The sequence below is a fragment of the Hyla sarda genome, unplaced genomic scaffold (genome assembly GCF_029499605.1).
Source record: "Hyla sarda isolate aHylSar1 unplaced genomic scaffold, aHylSar1.hap1 scaffold_2624, whole genome shotgun sequence".
Lineage (NCBI taxonomy): Eukaryota > Metazoa > Chordata > Amphibia > Anura > Hylidae > Hyla > Hyla sarda.
The window spans coordinates 26,223-35,029 of record NW_026609315.1 but is presented as its reverse complement, the minus strand read 5'-3'; the positions used below and the strand labels follow the sequence as shown (position 1 = coordinate 35,029).

Below are 8,807 nucleotides of genomic sequence, written 5' to 3'. Positions count from 1 at the left end.
ATGTGTGACATTTCTGCGACTTTAGCTTCTAGAGCATTTTTACAACATTATACATAGGTGCTGAATACATAAAAAGCGACTGTTCAGCGACAGACAAGTCGCATCGGCTGAAAGTAGGCCAGAATGTCAGTCCATGTTGGAGCAGGTTTAGATACAGTCTAAAGTATAGATCTCAAAGTCTGTGCACAGAATTTAGCAAGGGCCTCGCACCTTCTGATGCATCAGGTAGGTGCACAATAGCATAGCCTAACCCTCTGTACTTTGGTCTATATTGATGCGGGACATAGACAGCCAGCTGATGACCAATCCATTAGTGCAATGGATGGCTGGAAGCATTTGTCTTTGCCTTTGCAATACCACAGAAGCAATGCATGGTCAATGTACAGCAATGACACACCTGTGTGAACAGCCAGGAGACCCCCCCCCCCCATGTTATGTTACATAGTTACATAGTTAGTACGGTCGAAAAAAGACATATGTCCATCACGTTCAACCAGGGAATTAAGGGGTAGGGGTGTGGCGCGATATTGGGGAAGGGATGAGATTTTATATTTCTTCATAAGCATTAATCTTATTTTGTCAATTAGGAACATTCAGCACCCACCCGCTATCAAGGCAGCTGCCTATCATGTCATGCCCTACCTGCACAGGTGTGCTGGCTACTCAAATGATCCAATTAAGGAGGCCATTTAGTCAGCAGCAGCAGAAGTCCTGTGCCTGGACGCTCCAACAGGGGCCAGACACAAGCAGAAGCAGAAGCAGCAGAAGCAGCAGCAGCACCACCTTTTGTTTTTTGGCTGCAGCAGCAGCAAGGCCCACAGGGCTGGCTAGCTGGCTAGCCAGCAAGCAGGTAGCAATGAAAGTAGGAATCTTTCTTTTTAACCCTGTAAGGGGGTGGTGCACTGTACCCGAAGATACTGCCATATCGGGTCAATGCATAGGGCGACGGAAGCAAGCTTCGAAATCGGCCCCCGTTCTCAAAAATCCATTTAATATATGGTCCCCAGATAGGGGACGTATCAGATATTAAACTGATAAGAACAGATACTACACTTGATCTTAGCCAAAAGGCCGAGAAGCGATAACCGTGAAAGGGGCGGGCCCAACAAGGTCCCCTTCATGGGCACTATCACTGCTTGCTGTCAGGGAGGCTGCCAGACAATTTTCCATGCACACTCTGGGCTGGGGGGCAGTCAACCACCAGTACACACAGCAGAACCTAAACCCATACCATTATTGCTAAGCAGCAAGACAGGGGCCCATTGCACTCCCACGGGGCCTTTTTAAATGCAATCCATAACCCGGATTTGCCAGGAACCCTTCTTACTCCTCCTACTTGCATGTGACACTGGGCTTAGGATCTGCATAGGAAACACACACACAAGCACACACCTACCTTTGTTGCCTGCAGATGCCTCCTTGGCTGTCCCCAAACGGTATCAAACCAACACCCACGGGAAGCTGTAAGCATAGAGGACATGCCTGCACCCCATTGGACTTACCTGTGTGGGTTAAATCCGGGTTATTTGACAACCTATGGCGGTGATGGTTCTGCTCAGGCAGAGCAGTGCTGATGCTCCTCATAAAGCTGTCGCTGCTGTGAAGGTTCTAGGTGACATCACAAATCCCTATGGTTACATACACAACAAAGCTGGGTTGTTGTTGTTTACACTCTGCAAGGCCTGTGGAAGTGAGTGACATCATAGCACTGTAGTTCTGAGGGTTCTAGATGGATGCAACAATCTCCTGTTGCTTCTATGAAGGCCATAATAGACGACATCACCAAACAGCTCCATAGTCACATACACAGCAAAGGAGAGATGTTGTTTACACCTAGTGATGTCAGTGGTATTGAGTGACATCACAGCACAGTGCTAAGGCTCCTGGGCCTGGACACAGCAGCGGCTGCAATATCTCAACGGAGAATACGTTTATATATATGTGTGTGTGTGCGCGTATATATATATATATATATATATATATATATATATATATATATATTTCTCCGCCGAAATCACTTTTAAACCCATTTCCACCTTTTTTTCCCTTCTCTTCCTCTTACTTTTTTTTCACGTTTTTTTACGTTTTTCTCCTTTTCGCCTCTTTTCTGGGCGTATTATTCTTCTTTTTCTTCTTTTTTTTCGTCTAATGCATACCCCATCAGTGCAGCAATGCTTATTCAATACCGCCAGCAGATGGAGACACTGGGGGATAATTTTCTAAGGATTTATACTGATTTTTCCTGTCTGAATTTGTCGCACAGAAAGTTGCAGGCCAAATATGTGTGACATTTCTGCGACTTTAGCTTCTAGAGCATTTTTACAACATTATACATAGGTGCTGAATACATAAAAAGCGACTGTTCAGCGACAGACAAGTCGCATCGGCTGAAAGTAGGCCAGAATGTCAGTCCATGTTGGAGCAGGTTTAGATACAGTCTAAAGTATAGATCTCAAAGTCTGTGCACAGAATTTAGCAAGGGCCTCGCACCTTCTGATGCATCAGGTAGGTGCACAATAGCATAGCCTAACCCTCTGTACTTTGGTCTATATTGATGCGGGACATAGACAGCCAGCTGATGACCAATCCATTAGTGCAATGGATGGCTGGAAGCATTTGTCTTTGCCTTTGCAATACCACAGAAGCAATGCATGGTCAATGTACAGCAATGACACACCTGTGTGAACAGCCAGGAGACCCCCCCCCCCCCATGTTATGTTACATAGTTACATAGTTAGTACGGTCGAAAAAAGACATATGTCCATCACGTTCAACCAGGGAATTAAGGGGTAGGGGTGTGGCGCGATATTGGGGAAGGGATGAGATTTTATATTTCTTCATAAGCATTAATCTTATTTTGTCAATTAGGAACATTCAGCACCCACCCGCTATCAAGGCAGCTGCCTATCATGTCATGCCCTACCTGCACAGGTGTGCTGGCTACTCAAATGATCCAATTAAGGAGGCCATTTAGTCAGCAGCAGCAGAAGTCCTGTGCCTGGACGCTCCAACAGGGGCCAGACACAAGCAGAAGCAGAAGCAGCAGAAGCAGCAGCAGCACCACCTTTTGTTTTTTGGCTGCAGCAGCAGCAAGGCCCACAGGGCTGGCTAGCTGGCTAGCCAGCAAGCAGGTAGCAATGAAAGTAGGAATCTTTCTTTTTAACCCTGTAAGGGGGTGGTGCACTGTACCCGAAGATACTGCCATATCGGGTCAATGCATAGGGCGACGGAAGCAAGCTTCGAAATCGGCCCCCGTTCTCAAAAATCCATTTAATATATGGTCCCCAGATAGGGGACGTATCAGATATTAAACTGATAAGAACAGATACTACACTTGATCTTAGCCAAAAGGCCGAGAAGCGATAACCGTGAAAGGGGCGGGCCCAACAAGGTCCCCTTCATGGGCACTATCACTGCTTGCTGTCAGGGAGGCTGCCAGACAATTTTCCATGCACACTCTGGGCTGGGGGGGCAGTCAACCACCAGTACACACAGCAGAACCTAAACCCATACCATTATTGCTAAGCAGCAAGACAGGGGCCCATTGCACTCCCACGGGGCCTTTTTAAATGCAATCCATAACCCGGATTTGCCAGGAACCCTTCTTACTCCTCCTACTTGCATGTGACACTGGGCTTAGGATCTGCATAGGAAACACACACACAAGCACACACCTACCTTTGTTGCCTGCAGATGCCTCCTTGGCTGTCCCCAAACGGTATCAAACCAACACCCACGGGAAGCTGTAAGCATAGAGGACATGCCTGCACCCCATTGGACTTACCTGTGTGGGTTAAATCCGGGTTATTTGACAACCTATGGCGGTGATGGTTCTGCTCAGGCAGAGCAGTGCTGATGCTCCTCATAAAGCTGTCGCTGCTGTGAAGGTTCTAGGTGACATCACAAATCCCTATGGTTACATACACAACAAAGCTGGGTTGTTGTTGTTTACACTCTGCAAGGCCTGTGGAAGTGAGTGACATCATAGCACTGTAGTTCTGAGGGTTCTAGATGGATGCAACAATCTCCTGTTGCTTCTATGAAGGCCATAATAGACGACATCACCAAACAGCTCCATAGTCACATACACAGCAAAGGAGAGATGTTGTTTACACCTAGTGATGTCAGTGGTATTGAGTGACATCACAGCACAGTGCTAAGGCTCCTGGGCCTGGACACAGCAGCGGCTGCAATATCTCAACGGAGAATACGTTTATATATATGTGTGTGTGTGCGCGTATATATATATATATATATATATATATATATATATATATATATATATATATATATATATATATTTCTCCGCCGAAATCACTTTTAAACCCATTTCCACCTTTTTTTCCCTTCTCTTCCTCTTACTTTTTTTTCACGTTTTTTTACGTTTTTCTCCTTTTCGCCTCTTTTCTGGGCGTATTATTCTTCTTTTTCTTCTTTTTTTTCGTCTAATGCATACCCCATCAGTGCAGCAATGCTTATTCAATACCGCCAGCAGATGGAGACACTGGGGGATAATTTTCTAAGGATTTATACTGATTTTTCCTGTCTGAATTTGTCGCACAGAAAGTTGCAGGCCAAATATGTGTGACATTTCTGCGACTTTAGCTTCTAGAGCATTTTTACAACATTATACATAGGTGCTGAATACATAAAAAGCGACTGTTCAGCGACAGACAAGTCGCATCGGCTGAAAGTAGGCCAGAATGTCAGTCCATGTTGGAGCAGGTTTAGATACAGTCTAAAGTATAGATCTCAAAGTCTGTGCACAGAATTTAGCAAGGGCCTCGCACCTTCTGATGCATCAGGTAGGTGCACAATAGCATAGCCTAACCCTCTGTACTTTGGTCTATATTGATGCGGGACATAGACAGCCAGCTGATGACCAATCCATTAGTGCAATGGATGGCTGGAAGCATTTGTCTTTGCCTTTGCAATACCACAGAAGCAATGCATGGTCAATGTACAGCAATGACACACCTGTGTGAACAGCCAGGAGACCCCCCCCCCCCATGTTATGTTACATAGTTACATAGTTAGTACGGTCGAAAAAAGACATATGTCCATCACGTTCAACCAGGGAATTAAGGGGTAGGGGTGTGGCGCGATATTGGGGAAGGGATGAGATTTTATATTTCTTCATAAGCATTAATCTTATTTTGTCAATTAGGAACATTCAGCACCCACCCGCTATCAAGGCAGCTGCCTATCATGTCATGCCCTACCTGCACAGGTGTGCTGGCTACTCAAATGATCCAATTAAGGAGGCCATTTAGTCAGCAGCAGCAGAAGTCCTGTGCCTGGACGCTCCAACAGGGGCCAGACACAAGCAGAAGCAGAAGCAGCAGAAGCAGCAGCAGCACCACCTTTTGTTTTTTGGCTGCAGCAGCAGCAAGGCCCACAGGGCTGGCTAGCTGGCTAGCCAGCAAGCAGGTAGCAATGAAAGTAGGAATCTTTCTTTTTAACCCTGTAAGGGGGTGGTGCACTGTACCCGAAGATACTGCCATATCGGGTCAATGCATAGGGCGACGGAAGCAAGCTTCGAAATCGGCCCCCCGTTCTCAAAAATCCATTTAATATATGGTCCCCAGATAGGGGACGTATCAGATATTAAACTGATAAGAACAGATACTACACTTGATCTTAGCCAAAAGGCCGAGAAGCGATAACCGTGAAAGGGGCGGGCCCAACAAGGTCCCCTTCATGGGCACTATCACTGCTTGCTGTCAGGGAGGCTGCCAGACAATTTTCCATGCACACTCTGGGCTGGGGGGCAGTCAACCACCAGTACACACAGCAGAACCTAAACCCATACCATTATTGCTAAGCAGCAAGACAGGGGCCCATTGCACTCCCACGGGGCCTTTTTAAATGCAATCCATAACCCGGATTTGCCAGGAACCCCTTCTTACTCCTCCTACTTGCATGTGACACTGGGCTTAGGATCTGCATAGGAAACACACACACAAGCACACACCTACCTTTGTTGCCTGCAGATGCCTCCTTGGCTGTCCCCAAACGGTATCAAACCAACACCCACGGGAAGCTGTAAGCATAGAGGACATGCCTGCACCCCATTGGACTTACCTGTGTGGGTTAAATCCGGGTTATTTGACAACCTATGGCGGTGATGGTTCTGCTCAGGCAGAGCAGTGCTGATGCTCCTCATAAAGCTGTCGCTGCTGTGAAGGTTCTAGGTGACATCACAAATCCCTATGGTTACATACACAACAAAGCTGGGTTGTTGTTGTTTACACTCTGCAAGGCCTGTGGAAGTGAGTGACATCATAGCACTGTAGTTCTGAGGGTTCTAGATGGATGCAACAATCTCCTGTTGCTTCTATGAAGGCCATAATAGACGACATCACCAAACAGCTCCATAGTCACATACACAGCAAAGGAGAGATGTTGTTTACACCTAGTGATGTCAGTGGTATTGAGTGACATCACAGCACAGTGCTAAGGCTCCTGGGCCTGGACACAGCAGCGGCTGCAATATCTCAACGGAGAATACGTTTATATATATGTGTGTGTGTGCGCGTATATATATATATATATATATATATATATATATATATATATATTTCTCCGCCGAAATCACTTTTAAACCCATTTCCACCTTTTTTTCCCTTCTCTTCCTCTTACTTTTTTTTCACGTTTTTTTACGTTTTTCTCCTTTTCGCCTCTTTTCTGGGCGTATTATTCTTCTTTTTCTTCTTTTTTTTCGTCTAATGCATACCCCATCAGTGCAGCAATGCTTATTCAATACCGCCAGCAGATGGAGACACTGGGGGATAATTTTCTAAGGATTTATACTGATTTTTCCTGTCTGAATTTGTCGCACAGAAAGTTGCAGGCCAAATATGTGTGACATTTCTGCGACTTTAGCTTCTAGAGCATTTTTACAACATTATACATAGGTGCTGAATACATAAAAAGCGACTGTTCAGCGACAGACAAGTCGCATCGGCTGAAAGTAGGCCAGAATGTCAGTCCATGTTGGAGCAGGTTTAGATACAGTCTAAAGTATAGATCTCAAAGTCTGTGCACAGAATTTAGCAAGGGCCTCGCACCTTCTGATGCATCAGGTAGGTGCACAATAGCATAGCCTAACCCTCTGTACTTTGGTCTATATTGATGCGGGACATAGACAGCCAGCTGATGACCAATCCATTAGTGCAATGGATGGCTGGAAGCATTTGTCTTTGCCTTTGCAATACCACAGAAGCAATGCATGGTCAATGTACAGCAATGACACACCTGTGTGAACAGCCAGGAGACCCCCCCCCCCCCATGTTATGTTACATAGTTACATAGTTAGTACGGTCGAAAAAAGACATATGTCCATCACGTTCAACCAGGGAATTAAGGGGTAGGGGTGTGGCGCGATATTGGGGAAGGGATGAGATTTTATATTTCTTCATAAGCATTAATCTTATTTTGTCAATTAGGAACATTCAGCACCCACCCGCTATCAAGGCAGCTGCCTATCATGTCATGCCCTACCTGCACAGGTGTGCTGGCTACTCAAATGATCCAATTAAGGAGGCCATTTAGTCAGCAGCAGCAGAAGTCCTGTGCCTGGACGCTCCAACAGGGGCCAGACACAAGCAGAAGCAGAAGCAGCAGAAGCAGCAGCAGCACCACCTTTTGTTTTTTGGCTGCAGCAGCAGCAAGGCCCACAGGGCTGGCTAGCTGGCTAGCCAGCAAGCAGGTAGCAATGAAAGTAGGAATCTTTCTTTTTAACCCTGTAAGGGGGTGGTGCACTGTACCCGAAGATACTGCCATATCGGGTCAATGCATAGGGCGACGGAAGCAAGCTTCGAAATCGGCCCCCGTTCTCAAAAATCCATTTAATATATGGTCCCCAGATAGGGGACGTATCAGATATTAAACTGATAAGAACAGATACTACACTTGATCTTAGCCAAAAGGCCGAGAAGCGATAACCGTGAAAGGGGCGGGCCCAACAAGGTCCCCTTCATGGGCACTATCACTGCTTGCTGTCAGGGAGGCTGCCAGACAATTTTCCATGCACACTCTGGGCTGGGGGGCAGTCAACCACCAGTACACACAGCAGAACCTAAACCCATACCATTATTGCTAAGCAGCAAGACAGGGGCCCATTGCACTCCCACGGGGCCTTTTTAAATGCAATCCATAACCCGGATTTGCCAGGAACCCTTCTTACTCCTCCTACTTGCATGTGACACTGGGCTTAGGATCTGCATAGGAAACACACACACAAGCACACACCTACCTTTGTTGCCTGCAGATGCCTCCTTGGCTGTCCCCAAACGGTATCAAACCAACACCCACGGGAAGCTGTAAGCATAGAGGACATGCCTGCACCCCATTGGACTTACCTGTGTGGGTTAAATCCGGGTTATTTGACAACCTATGGCGGTGATGGTTCTGCTCAGGCAGAGCAGTGCTGATGCTCCTCATAAAGCTGTCGCTGCTGTGAAGGTTCTAGGTGACATCACAAATCCCTATGGTTACATACACAACAAAGCTGGGTTGTTGTTGTTTACACTCTGCAAGGCCTGTGGAAGTGAGTGACATCATAGCACTGTAGTTCTGAGGGTTCTAGATGGATGCAACAATCTCCTGTTGCTTCTATGAAGGCCATAATAGACGACATCACCAAACAGCTCCATAGTCACATACACAGCAAAGGAGAGATGTTGTTTACACCTAGTGATGTCAGTGGTATTGAGTGACATCACAGCACAGTGCTAAGGCTCCTGGGCCTGGACACAGCAGCGGCTGCAATATCTCAACGGAGAATACGTTTATATATATGTGTG

At 46.4% G+C, this 8,807-nt stretch overlaps 4 non-coding genes across 4 annotated transcripts; all 4 read right to left on the bottom strand.

The window, feature by feature from the left end:
* Positions 1-892: 892 nt before the first annotated feature.
* On the bottom strand, positions 893-1,083 carry LOC130324294 (U2 spliceosomal RNA). The gene has a single exon (XR_008869324.1). It is a non-coding gene; the product is annotated as a U2 spliceosomal RNA (small nuclear RNA).
* A 2,090-nt stretch (positions 1,084-3,173) lies between these two features.
* Positions 3,174-3,364, bottom strand: LOC130324293 (U2 spliceosomal RNA). Its single transcript, XR_008869323.1, has one exon. It is a non-coding gene; the product is annotated as a U2 spliceosomal RNA (small nuclear RNA).
* A 2,108-nt stretch (positions 3,365-5,472) lies between these two features.
* LOC130324295 (U2 spliceosomal RNA) lies at positions 5,473-5,664 on the bottom strand. Its single transcript, XR_008869325.1, has one exon. It is a non-coding gene; the product is annotated as a U2 spliceosomal RNA (small nuclear RNA).
* A 2,089-nt stretch (positions 5,665-7,753) lies between these two features.
* LOC130324292 (U2 spliceosomal RNA) lies at positions 7,754-7,944 on the bottom strand. The gene has a single exon (XR_008869322.1). It is a non-coding gene; the product is annotated as a U2 spliceosomal RNA (small nuclear RNA).
* Positions 7,945-8,807: the final 863 nt, after the last annotated feature.